At 42.8% G+C, this 13,635-nt stretch overlaps 1 protein-coding gene across 4 annotated transcripts in view; it reads right to left on the reverse strand.

Annotated features, from left to right (window-relative positions):
* The window catches only part of Elf2 (E74 like ETS transcription factor 2), an 87,727-nt gene that overhangs the window by 38,250 nt on the left and 35,842 nt on the right, over positions 1-13,635 (reverse strand). Inside the window, exon 1 of one of the 4 annotated variants that reach the window (XM_036190416.1) lies at positions 11,673-11,721. The exons of the other annotated variants lie outside the window; for them this stretch is intronic. The gene's annotated coding sequence lies outside the window, so the exon portion shown is untranslated. Of the gene's footprint in view, positions 1-11,672; positions 11,722-13,635 lie in introns of those variants that run through there. 4 annotated transcript variants of the gene reach the window in all.

The raw sequence follows: 13,635 nt of genomic DNA on the forward strand, positions 1-13,635 counted from the left end.
AACCATCTGTACCTCCAGCTCCAGGAGATCCCATTCCATCTTCTGGCCTCCAAATTAACCTGCTCACATGAAGCTTACACTCATACACAAAACAAAAACAAATACTTTTACAAAGGAACTAGTGCCAGAAAGTGGTGGCACATGCCTTTAATCTCAGCACTCAGGCAGAGGCCAGCCTGGTCTACAGAGCGAGTTCCCGTACAGCCAGAAATACACAGAGAGGTCCAGTCACAAAAAAAGGAAAGAAAAGAAAGAAAGAAAGAAAGGAAAGGAAAGGAAAGGAAAGGAAAGGAAAGGAAAGGAAAGGAAAGAAAGAAGGAAGGAAGGAAGGAAGGAAGGAAGGAAGGAAGGAAGGAAGGAAGGAAAGAAAGAAAGAAAGAAAGAAAGAAAGAAAGAAAGAAAGAAAGAAAAGAAAAAGAAACTAGCATATGTCAAGACCCAACAAAAGTTTTTAAAAGCTTGCATACATACATACATATATATATATATATAAATTTCATGAGTGTGCGTGGTTTTGTCCACATGGATGTCTATCTATGCATCACCTTCAAGCAGTGCCTGTGGAGGTCAGAAAAGAGTACTAGATGCCCTGGAACTGGTGTTAAGATGTTTGAGCCACCATACAGGTGTTGAAAATCAAACCTGGGTCTGCTGGAAGAACAGCCAGTGATCTTAACCACTGAGCCACCTCTCCAGCCCAACACCCAACAGAATTTGGGTTAACAGAAACAGTTAAGAGTGAGTGTGTGTTTGTGTGTGCAGAGGAGGAATATGACACAATTTGTTAGTGTGATGCTTGAAGGTGTGCTCTTGCACCACTAACTCTCCAATACCTGCTTAAATACCTGCTTCTACACTTGGAAAATTATTTAGCCTGGTGTTCCTGAGAGTAAATGATGTTAATACATAAAACCCTCAGAACTATTCCTAGCAATATATTAATGAAACTTCGAATGTCAGAAAGGTTTTGTTCTTTATTTTTGTTGTTGCTTTTGGTTTGTTTGCCTTTACTACTTATAAGTATATGAAAGGAGGTAAATTTCGGTGTCTGGAGCTCACAACGTCATCCCAGGCATAGTAACCCACATCTAAAACCCCGGCACTTGAAAGGCAGAAACCAAAGCAAGAGGGAATCTGCCCAAAAGGGGGTGTGGGGGAGTGGCTCAGCTGCAGAATGCTCACACAGCATCTGCAAGGGCCTGAGTATGGTTCAAACATCGCAAAGAAAAAACAATAATCTACTGAACTTCATCCTGTGTGCAATAGAACTCACTTGAAAGATTTTAAGGGCAGAAGAGGGGGAGAGAGAGAAAAAGGAGGGGAGAAGAAAAAGAGAAAGATGCAGAGATGAATCGTTTCCATCACACACACACACACACACACACACACACACACACACACACCACGACATTTAGGAATGTTTATTCCATGTGACTTGCTAGTTCCTCTGCCCCTAACACCGTTAACTGTCAACCACATTCTCAATGATGAAATTTATTCTTTTTTTTCCCCTGAGACTTTTTTTTCCTCTTTCATATAGCTCTAAATGTCCTGGAACTTGTTTTTAGACCACGGTAGCCTCTAACTCACAGATATCCACCTGAGTCTGTCTTCCAAACACTGGGATTAGAGGCGTGCACCACCATGCCTGGCTTTGATGATGAAACGTAAATACGACCTACATTAAGAATACCAGCATCTCAACTATAAGGGAAATGGAAAAGGGCACCTGTGCCTCCCTCCACTGCTTGAGAAGACTGATCCCAGTTCACTTCAGTCTGTTTCTAGATGTTATCTCCAAAGATTTTCAGTGCCTTTTTGTTTATTTGTTTTGTTGTTTATTTTTGTTTTTGTTTGTTTTTTTGAGACAAGGTTTCTGTGTACTTTTGGAGCCTGTCCTGGAACTATCTCTGTAGACCAGGCTGGCCTCAAACTCACAGAGATCCACCTGCCTCTGCACCGCGACCACCCAGCTTCAGTTCTTATGTAATCTGATTTAGAACAAGAAGCTTTGAAGTAGGATGAACACACACGTCCCAAGATGCAGACTGCCTATCTTGTCGCCTATGCCTTAAATAGTATGTGACAAACAGTAAGCGATCCACAGATGTTCACTAATTACTTTACAGATCTCTATTGTATGTTGGAAGGGTGTGCCCATGCCACAGTGTGAGTGGGGGCGTCAGAAGACAACTTTCAGGGACATTTCTTTCCTTCCACCATGTGAGTTCCAGGGCCCAAACTCTTAAACTCACATCTTCATCACTGAGCTCTCAACAGCCCTGGTTCAGGAATTAATTGAGGGTAATAATGTATCCTTTTCCCCCTGCCCCGTAACTATTGTGGTAATGAAAACAGTAAGAAACTGCAGCCGACATTGGTTTTTAGGAAAATAGCAGCTCTGGTTTCCCATAATGGTCCCCAGCAGTAAAGGAGGCTATCAAAGAATGTCCTGTGACCAACCACACTGGTATGTATCACCTGGAGACTCAGTAGACTGTCAAGTCAAACCACACACCCACTAAATTAAAAGCATGACCCACCAGGTATAGTGCGGAGCAGCTGTAGCCCTATGTACAAGGAAGGCTGAGGCAGGAGGCTCACTGGACCTCAAAAGGTAGAAACCAGCCTAAGTAACAAACATAACAAGAGCTCATCAAATGAAACAAACTCTGTCCCAGGACTCTGTATTTTTATAAGCTTTTCAAATAAAGTCTACTGTATGCTCAGATCTGAAAAGCAATTGAGATAAAAGATGTTTTGTCATACAGATTGAACAAATCTCAAACCAATAATAAAATATTAAATGAAACCGAAGACATGAAAAACTACAAAAGGTTTGAGAGGTTGGTCCCCACCCCTACCCCCTTAAAACAAAGTAGAGCTGGGAGCTGGGAGTTGTGAGTAGGACCCTTCCTTAGATGCATGAGACCCTCAGTGCAATTCTGTGCAAGTACTGCACAGAAAAGGGAGGGAGGGAGGGAGGGAGGGAGGGAGGGAGGGAGAAAGGAAGGAAGGAAGGAAGGAAGGAAGGAAGGAAGGAAGGAAGGAAGGAAGGAAGGAAGGACGGACATGGGCCGGAAGATGGTTCAGTGGGTAAAAAGTACTTGCCATACAGGCAAGCCTCTCCAAGTCTGATCCCCAGCACCCATACATAGTAGGAGAGAGCTGACTCCTGCACTTTCCACACTTGCATCATGGCACATGTGTGCTCACACATACCTACCACAGACACACAATAGTAATAAAGTATAGGACGGCAGAGTGATGGCTTAGGTATGGGATAAAGGTACTTACCAGCAAGCCAGAGTTTGACCCTGGAACCCACATGGTGGAATAAAAGAACTGATGCCTACAAGTTGTCCTTTATCCTTCACACACACACACACACACACACACACACACACACACACACACACACATGCACACACGGTTGTGTGTAGACAAAAAGCCTAGGTTAGGCATCATAAAGCTGCATTTAATGTATAATTAATATATGGCACATTTAAACTTAGTACATACTACATTTTCAATGTTTATTTTTATTTTACATCTGACACATTTTTAATGATTATTTTACGTGTGTGGGTATTCTGCCTGCATGTATGTCTGTGCACCACATGTGTGCAGTGCCCATGGATGCCAGAGGACAGCACTGGAGGCCCTGGAACTGGAGTTACAAATAGTTGTCAGCCACCAGGTGGGTGCTGGGAAGGGTAGCCATGCTCTTAACCACTGGGCATCTCTCCAGCCCCTATAGGCATATTTTAAATGACTTTCAGATCCCTAGAGTGTTATTAGGGGAAAGAAAATAGACACAGAGCAGAATGCAGAGCAGTGGTTCTCAACCTTCCTAATCCTGTGACACTTTAATACACTTCCTCTTTCTGTGGTGACCCCCAACCATAAAATTACTTTCTCTGCTATTTCATAACTGTATTTTGGCTACTGTTGTGAGTTGTAGTGTAAGTATGTTTTCGATGGTCTTAGGCTGAAAGGGTCATTCAACACTCTATGAGGGTCGTGCCCCACAGGTTGGGAAGCACTGGTATGGAAGAAGAGGGTATGATGGAAAGATGAGTGACCGTTACATAGCCAATGGGGCCAGCGAGGGGGCTGGTGGATAAAGGCCCAACACAAAGCCTGAGAACCTGAGTTGATCCTACCCAGACTTACATGATGAAAACAGAGTCTGCTGATCTTCACATGTGCACCATAGTGTGTGCATGTGCACACACCTATGATCATATTCAAAAATAAATAAATGAAATTTAAAAAAACTAAATACATGGATGAGAACTACCTGGCTGCTGTGGGATAATGCCTTTGTACACAGCATTTAATAAAATGCTGACTGGCCAGTAGCAAGACAGGAAGTATAGGCGGGATAAACAAGACAAGGAGAATTGTGGGAGGAGGAAGGCTGAGTCAGGAGACACCAGCCCTCCGTCCAGGGAGCAGCATGTAATGACACACAGGTAAAGCCACGGAACACATGGCAACATACAGATTAACAGAAATGGGCTGAGTTTAATGTAAGAGCTAGTTAGTCAGTGGTAGGCCTGAGCTAATGGCTGAGCAGTTTTAATTAGTATAAGCTTCTCAGTGATTATTTTATAAGCAGATACGAGGTCCATGGGACTGGGCAGGACCAGAGAAAACTTCAGCTACACCTGGCTTCTAAATGAAATTTACTGTGTCGACTTTTAAACTCAAGCATAAACCACGGTATTTTTACAGTATTTGTGACTTCTTGACCAATAATAAATGTGCATTTTCACACTATGCTGCATTTGTTATTGATATCCCAAAGCAGAAGTTACAGTCAGTATTACTTTGTAAGGAGAGCAATAAAACTGATCTTCCCAGGCTTGAATGTGCTAACAGAGAAGTGTGTGCCCTGACACCACAATGGAGACTCGCCTTAGTAAATGGACCTCCTCTGCAGTGCTAGCTATTTAGATTTCAAACATTCTAAAGAAGATTCAGAGGCTTCACCCTATGGCCAGCAAGCCCCACACACAAGAAGACTGAACCCCTCACAGATGTTAAGCAGAGTGCCAACAGTCCCAGGAAGCGCTCCTTTACCAACCTGAAGAAACATTTGCACAGAGAGACAATCACAGATGCTCCCAACCCACCTCTTAGCAACCAACCTTACAAGATATTGGGTTTTAAAAGAGTCTGTTAGCCAAACAGTGGTGGCACACACCTTTAATCCCAGCACTTGGGAGGCAGAGCCAGACAGGTCTCTGTGAGTTCAAGGCCAGCCTGGTCTACAGAGTGAGATCCAGGACAGGTGCAAAGCCACACAGAGAAACCCAGTCTCAAAAACCAAAAAAAAAAAAAAAGTCTGTTAAAAATAAAACACAACATTAAGCATATTAGTAATTACCTGCTAGTTGACAGCTATAAATGAAGAGAGAAACATTTTCACCATTCCACTGGGAACTTTCACATTTTGGAGGGTTGCAGTAAAAGCATCTTTCAATAACTAAGCAGAGTTACTACCCCCATTAAGGCTTCAGGAACTGTCAGGCCTACAAGGCAGGGGTGTGACAGGAGTCCTTAAGACCTGAGATATGGATGCACAGGCTCTCCTGGTTCCTGGATCCTGGAGGTAGACTGAGCAGAGTTCTCCAGGGAACACCGCCGGACTGCGCCTCACCTTTCCCAGACCCTGTTCCCTATCCCTTCCCTTGTAAGTCACCCCACAGAATCAACCTCCTTTACCTATGTGGAGTGGCCTCAACACTACAGCCAATAGAGTTCTAAGTTTCTTAGTCTTCTTTCAGAACCACTGGGTATCTTAAATTTAGAAATCTATGGATGTTACAAAGTTAATACATTCCATTATGATTTGGATCTGAAATGTCCCACACACATATTCTTATGCTGAATGCTTGGTCCAAGGATGCTAGATAGAACTGTTCTGGGAAAATTCCGGAAACTTTAGCTGGTAGTAATTCTTTCTTCCCCCCTTTGCCTTTTCTTTTCTGGTGCCTTGCTTAGTGTTGTTGCGATACTCTTACTAAGTAGCCGAGGCTAGCCTGGAACTCAGAGACCCACCAGCCGCTGCCTCCCAAGTGCTGGGATTAAAGACATGCACCTCAACACCATTACTCTTTAGATTTTTGAAGCAGGATCTTGCTCAGGCTGACCTCAAACTTGCAATCCTCCTGCCTCAGCCTCTCAACTGGTGGGATTCCAGGAATACATCATCATACAGTTCATTTTGGAAACTTTAGGAGGCGGGACCTAGCTGGGGGAACTGGGGGAGTGGGGAGTGGAATCTTCCTGGTATCTTGTTCCTGTCTCTGCTTCCTGTACACCACATGCTCCTGACTCTACAGATGGAGCCAAGCAACATGTCAGCTTAATGGCATTCAATTTTAAACTGTTTTATAGAAATCTACTGAAAAAGAATAAATGCTCAGGTTCCGAAGCAATGTTCTACAACAAACAGAAGTAGGCCATCACAGGGTCCAAACTCTAGTCTGGTGAGTCCTGTGATAGTCAGACTGAGCTATGTAGCCAAGACCCAGACTCAAATTACATACATACAAACACACATATATAAAAAAATAATAAAAATAATTCAAGGAATTCTAAAGACTAATAAGCATTCCCCAAAACACCAGGGCAAGGTGAGAGAGAGAAAAGAGGTACAGCAAATACAGAGGGAACAGAGTGAGACCAGCCTGTAAACAAGCTCGGGTTTATTACAGATGAGTGTCTGCGCAAGAGTGAGAGGCCACGGAAGTGAGAACTGCTCCCTTAAGGAAGGTCCCAGAAGACTCACAAATGAGTAGGATGGGCTATTCATAGTCAATCTGAACATTTTACTAAACATAATAGGGTCAAACAGGCAGGCAGGCCTCATGCCCAGGACCTGCAGCCGGTTCAGTAACACTGACGAACGGAGTGGCTGAAACGCGAAGCATCACAGCCGCTCTTCTTTATTGAAAGACAAACACGATGGGAAACATCTGTCATGGGTGCTGGTACCCACTGCAAAAGCTAACAGCATTAGGGAACTGCCTTAATTACTCTCCGATTGCTGAAATAAGACAGTGGGACCAAGACAACTTATTAAAAAAGCATGTATTTGGGGTGTATGGTTTCAGAGAATTGGAGCTCACAGCCATCGTGGTGGCAGGCAGGCAGGCATGGCTCAAGAGTAGCTGAGCACTCAAATTGTGAGACAGAACCACAAGGCAGACAGACCCAGAATGGTGGCAGTCCTTTTGAAACCTCAAAGCATCACCAGTGACACCTTTTCCAAGGCCACACCTCCTAACCCTTCCCAAGCAGTTCCACCAACTGGGTACCAAGTATTCAAATAAGTGAGCCTATGGGAGTCTTTGTCACTTAGAACACCACAGGAAGCATCCAAACAAGCCTAGCACACACAGGCAAGAACACTACCGCTGAGCTAATCTGCCACTGCTAATTTACTACTGTTATTTTTTCTAGTGAGCACTTTATGTACCAACTATTTCTGTCTGTCTGTCTGTCTGTCTGTCTCTCTCTCTCTCTCTCTCTCTCTCTCTCAAGACAAGGAAGAAAAAATTATTAAGTTTGAAAAATTTACAGCCAGAGAAATTGTCACTGGAATAATGGAAGAAAAAGCTACCCCAAATCAGTAATAAAATGAATTCTTGGGGCTGGAGAGATGGCTCAGAGATTAAGAGCACCGGCTGCTCTTCCAGAGGTCCTGAGTTCAATTCCCAGCACCCACATGGTGGCTCACAACCATCTGTAATGAGATCTGGCACCCTCTCCTGTATACATAATAAATAAATAAATCTTTAAAAAAAAAACAAGAACAAAAACGAATTTTTCAGGTGCCAAGATAAAATGAAACCTCTAACCATCAACAGAGAACAGACTTAAGTCCTTAGCCTCTCCCCAAACAGTATGACAGGCTCATGCCTCATTTGGAGACCAGTATCTGTTATGAGCAAAGACACACATATGTAAGTCAGATGTTAATGACATCTGCACATGCCAGGAAATAAAACTAACATGAAGTTAAAAAAGCCTGGATACTAGGATAATTGGCCCTTCATTAACATAGAACAGTGTTCTAGCTGGGAGAAAAAATAAATACAAACACAGCCATGCTTATTGACACTTCCATAGTGGTGAGATGTCACAATTCCCTGTTCATTTTGGTTTGCCCTGCTTCAAGTCTATAATTTTTATCACATATATCTAAGTCCTATAAAAAGAAGTGATACAATAAACTCAATTTCCTATATGTTTTAGTAAACACGGTTCTTAATATGCATGTATGTTGCTTAGCATACATCTAATCAGTTGCTTCAAGCTGCTGCATGTACGATTATGTTAATAAATCATGGTTTTTCCATCACTAAGAAATTGCTGTTGAACTAAAAGCTCATTTCTTTTTGGCAACTAAAATGGCCATGTAAAATCTCACACTGGTGCTGAGACTCCACCCCACGGTTCCCACGAGAACCACAGAACAAGAGTGGACAGGGGAGTACACCACTTGGGTTCACTCACAAGCATGCCAGGGTTTACTAACTCCACAGCAAGTCAGGGGCACGTGTTAATAATTCTGTCCATGTTTTAAATATTATATGTTACACTTTTTAAAAACTCCACTCAACATTTCTGCATACATTTTATGGTACAGGTGGCCTCCAGCACAGCCTTTCCATTATAATTGTGCTTACTGCATGTCGTCTGCCACAGGGCCCAGAACAGACTCTCCAGGATGAAGATGGAAGTCGGTGAAAATGTCAGCGCGTGGTTATTTGTATAAAGTGCTAAAAAATACGAAAAGCATCTCAAGATAACTTTTATTTACAGATACCAGAACCAAAAGATTAACTTAGGCTTCCTAGCCCAAATGATTAAAATAATGTTCCTATTATGCAACATAGAGGCCACCAGCCCTACATAATCCTGCCAATTCAACAAACAGAGTAGCATTCAATCAGGCCGGATACTGTGTCTCACCCAGGCCACAGTAAGAACTACATTCAGCAGTATGCAAGAACAGATGAGGGGCAGGTGTCCCTCCTCTGCATCAGCCTGTACAAAGCCCCGCACCCACCTTCTTCACTCCAAAGATAAGGATACCTAGCCAACCATCCATCTTAGTTGCTACCATGCTCACGGACCTCCAACTGTGGCCCAAATCTGCAGAGGCAGAAGACTTAGGGAGGTGCTTCTTTGTCTTACTCTCTTTTCATTGATAGCACTCAAGATTTTGCAAACAACTAAATCTGTGTTGTCTAATTGGCTTCAAACTTACAGGCAGTTCTCTATTTCCCTTTAGTGAAGCTCAGCATGTGGATATAAAGCTTTAAAGGCCCTTTACTCCTCTTTCTCCCCACACTGAATCTCCTTCTGCAACTCAGAGAAGGCACGTTCCTCCAGACCTTGCCGTTTCTACCCGGCTGGTTACTCCAAACCCTTCACAAATCACTTTCTCGGGCAGGCGTTCGTTCTCTGACCTGCCTGCAATTCCCACATTTTATATCGCCATAAACCACACTAACTTGTTTAATCTTTCGACAAAGCTGAAGGCCCAGTGAGAGCAAAGGCTCCTGTCTGCACGTGGAAAGTCAGTTCTGGGCTGGCACACAGCAAGTCCTCAGCGCGTGTGGGCAAACAGCTAAATGGACCTGCCTACAAATATGTTTTGATAAAGTCTCCTCAGTCACCCAGGTCACTGCAGCTGGTCTTCCGGGGCGTCGTCTAGGGCTGTGAGTTAGCTGGCCCGATGAAAGATGAAAGAGAATACAGGCTTCAAAGTGTGATCTGTGCTAAGAACTAACGTTAATAAAACTGACGTGTATCAGGACTTCTGTGAAACAAGCAGATTTTAGCTTTGAGTTTTTCTTGTCACAAGAAGGCATGTCTGAGACGACAGCTGTATTAGTCCACTCCAGTACAGTAACTGTTTTCCAACCCACAGTGTATGGATTTCATAGCATCAGGTTGTAAACTTCAAACATAGGCAACAAATTTTAGAGTGTGGATAATTCAGATTAAAGCCTCTCTTCAATCAAATTAATAAAATTTGTAATAAACAGATATACTATTTTATAGTGAGATTTGAAGTGTTTTTAACAGTTTTATCTTTAGTAACATCTTCGTCTGTGTATGATGTGTATGATATGATGTATGTGCGTAGGCACATTCATGTGTGTGTATGTGTACCAGAGTGTGTGTGCAGTCAGAAGACAACTTCAGGTGTGGTCCTCACCTTCTATCCTGTTTTGAGACGAAATCTCTGCTGTTTTATGTCCCATGAACCACCTCTCCAGCCCCTTAACCAGTGTCTCTTTTTTTAAAAACAACAAAAAATTCTTGAGTACAAAAGAATTGACACAGTTCTGAAACAAACAACAAACAACTCTTTTCTAGTGACTATTTGCTAACGTGCTCTTCATTCTTCCTCTCTGTAACAGGTGTTTATATAAATAGTACTTGAATAACTCCTTTCTCATTTCTGCTTGTCAACTGGCAGAGCAATGACTTGCTTTGGGCCATTTTCCCTATGTGCGTCTGTATGTGTGTGTACTTGTGGGTACTACACAGGCCAGAACTAAGGCTTTAGGTGATCTGGAGCTCAAGTGACAGATGGTTATGAGCACCTCATGTGGGTGCTGGGAACCCAGCTTGTCCTTTGCAGGAGCAGCAAGGGCTCTATCCACAGAGCATTTCCCCAGCCCATCCGGATTGTTTCTAAGGAAGTGTGTGAGTACACAACTCATGGTGGCCTTGAACTAATGATCCTCCTGTCTCAGCCTCACAAGTGCTGGAATCACAGGCATGAGCCATCGCACTCAGCAAATGTTTTGGGTTTTAGTATCTTGTCTTAAAAGACAGTGAAGAAGTCTGAAAGCTGAATAAGCACACATAACGACCTCCACACTGCAGCTTGCCCCCGTTGTTCATAAACTGGACATTTTAATGTCTAATTCCAAGTAAATGGGAATTGGGGGTTGGGGGAAGATTCATAATTATAACATGTTATAATTTCATTAATTCTAAGATACAGTTTTTCACATTCAACATCTCTGAAATTGGGATATGTCTTATAATTGACGATCTCTTACTGTGTGTAATTGGAAGCATCTTTCTCCTACCCTGGTATAAAAGTTATAGTTTTTAACCGCTGATGGCCTCAGGCTAAATGAAACTTCGATATTAAAATATTAAAAGACGGTCTCCAATAATGCTTGCTAGATCTTTTAGTCAAAGTACAATTATAATTCAGTTATTCCAGAAAGAAAACTCAATTAACTTTGGGGTTCATATTTTGCCATTTCTACGACCAACCCCAAGAAAACAGACAATGAAAAGAAAACATTTTTAAAAGGTTTGGAAAAACATCTGTATTGGAAGAGGGAACAGAAGGGTAAGGAGAAGATGTTGTGAGTGCAGCTTCAAGGCATCTCAGGCTCAGGCAGCCCTGGAGCTTTCCCCAAAGACGGAGGAATTACCAGGGCAGGGTGGGGGACAACTTGGGCAGGAAGGAAGCTGCTTAGGTGAAGGTACTACTTTATGGTTTTCTTCTTAAGGAGGAGTCTGTCATTCTTTAAATAAAAATATGACATAAGTAGATGAAATAACTGTAACAAAACATAGCACCATAAACATTCTTAGTAAATGAAAAGCCAACCTACCAGCACTGTCTTCCTCCTGGCTCACTCTGTCACCTTCTGGTGATCCTACGACTGGGGCTCTTTTTCAGGTCCCCATTTCTCAAGTCGATCTTCTACCTCCCTGTGGCAACAATATTTTCTAATTAAAAGAGTTCTTTTGTGCCACAGGGAGGATTTCTGATGGTATAACAAATACAGAAGTTATCACAGCTCATCAGAAAGTCAGACTCCTCCTGAGAGTCTTCAAGACACAAATCCAGCTTCTGAGATCTCAGTAAAGAAATCTGACTTTATTTTTTTCAAACTATGTTTATAAATCTCAACTTTCATTTATTAAAAAGTAACCATTGCTTTCTTATTGAATTATATAACTTTCAACTAACCTTTCAATACAATTTTTGTCGCTCACTAAAACAGTTTTAAATATCTTTTACATTTTTACCTATCGTACATTGTGAGTGTGTGTGTATTCGGGCACTCGCATGCCAGGACAAGTGACTGGAAATCAGAGGCCAACCTTCCAGAGTTATTCTCTCACCCCACCATGTGGGTCCCAAGGATCAAATCAGGTCATCAGGCCTATGGGGGCAAGCACTTTTACCCACTGAGCCACCGTGGCAGCCCATAAACACAGAATTTTCAAGTTGTCTTGGTAATTAAGTACAAGGATAACCTTTCATGCCCCGGTGGCTGTGTGCAAAGCAAAGTCACGCCATGGCCCCTCAGAAGAGATGCAGGAATCTTAAAGCCCGAAGAGCGACACAGCTATTTGTGATGCAGTCTAAGAACGACCAGAAGAAGATGACCAGGCAGCTACAAGGAGCATGGCAGCGCAGGCCAGTTACCAGCTGCGTGGAAGCTGGGCCGGAAAACAGCTTGAGCCCATGGTTAGGGCCAACCTGGCAGCATGTAAGACTTGTACCAAATAATACTACTAATCTGAAAAGATTAAAACATGTCAATACCAAATGTGTGTTATTTGGATTTTTAAAAGTAGAATCTCAGTGATAGTGATGACTCCCAGTTTGTTTATTCTTTATAATACTTCCCATCAGATATTACTTTTATTGTTAGAAAAAAATCAAACTTAAGTATGATCAAAAATTATTAAAATCAACAGTCTATGAAACAGCTCATCTACATGTGACATTACAGACTTGCTATAATACTTTATATATGACCGTGTTCGGGTATTTTTAGATGACTTTCAAAATTCTGAGTACTAGTAGGTTATTCAATGAAGAAATGCTGAAGACTTTATGTAAATGACATCCTTCCATCTCTTCCTTTCTTTCCTTCATTTGTTTGTCTGAAACCGGGTCTGGCTCCATGTAGCCCAGGCTGGCTCACTCACCATCCTCCTGCCTCAGCTTCCCACGTACTGAGATTGCAGGCATGTGTCACCACACCTGAACATGAAATGGTTCTTGATTAACTAAAATAGTGACTTCAAATTCTATTAGTCTGGTTTGTATTTCCACACCACCTACCACACGTTCAACACAAAAGGAAACACACACACACACACACACACACACACACACACACACACACACACACACGATTTCAAAGTTACTTTAGTCCTCCCTGCAAAGAAAAAGGGTGCATGTGAGAACACCGTAAGAAAGCAACGCAGTCCAGACAGACACTGGAAGGTCAGACAAGGGACGAATGCTGGCCGTGATGGCTGGAGAAGCCTCAGCTACCTGGGCCTATAGCAAACAGTGCTGAGCACATTACAGCTGAGGGGCGGAGAGGAAGCTCAGTTCATCTTGAAAAGTCCTTGTGAAAGGAGGAAGGGAAAGAGCTGGGAGAGTAGTTTCCACAGGAAAGGCCAGATCATGAAGGATCTACTTCTGGATGGCTCAAACGCCACTGAGCTTGCCAGGAGAGTGGCCTTTGAAACCTAGCAAACAGAGGGCTGACAGGTGCAGTGCGCTGTGGACTGACTGACACACAGTGAGCTGTGGACTGACTGACACAC

This window comes from Onychomys torridus, chromosome 6 (genome assembly GCF_903995425.1).
Source record: "Onychomys torridus chromosome 6, mOncTor1.1, whole genome shotgun sequence".
Lineage (NCBI taxonomy): Eukaryota > Metazoa > Chordata > Mammalia > Rodentia > Cricetidae > Onychomys > Onychomys torridus.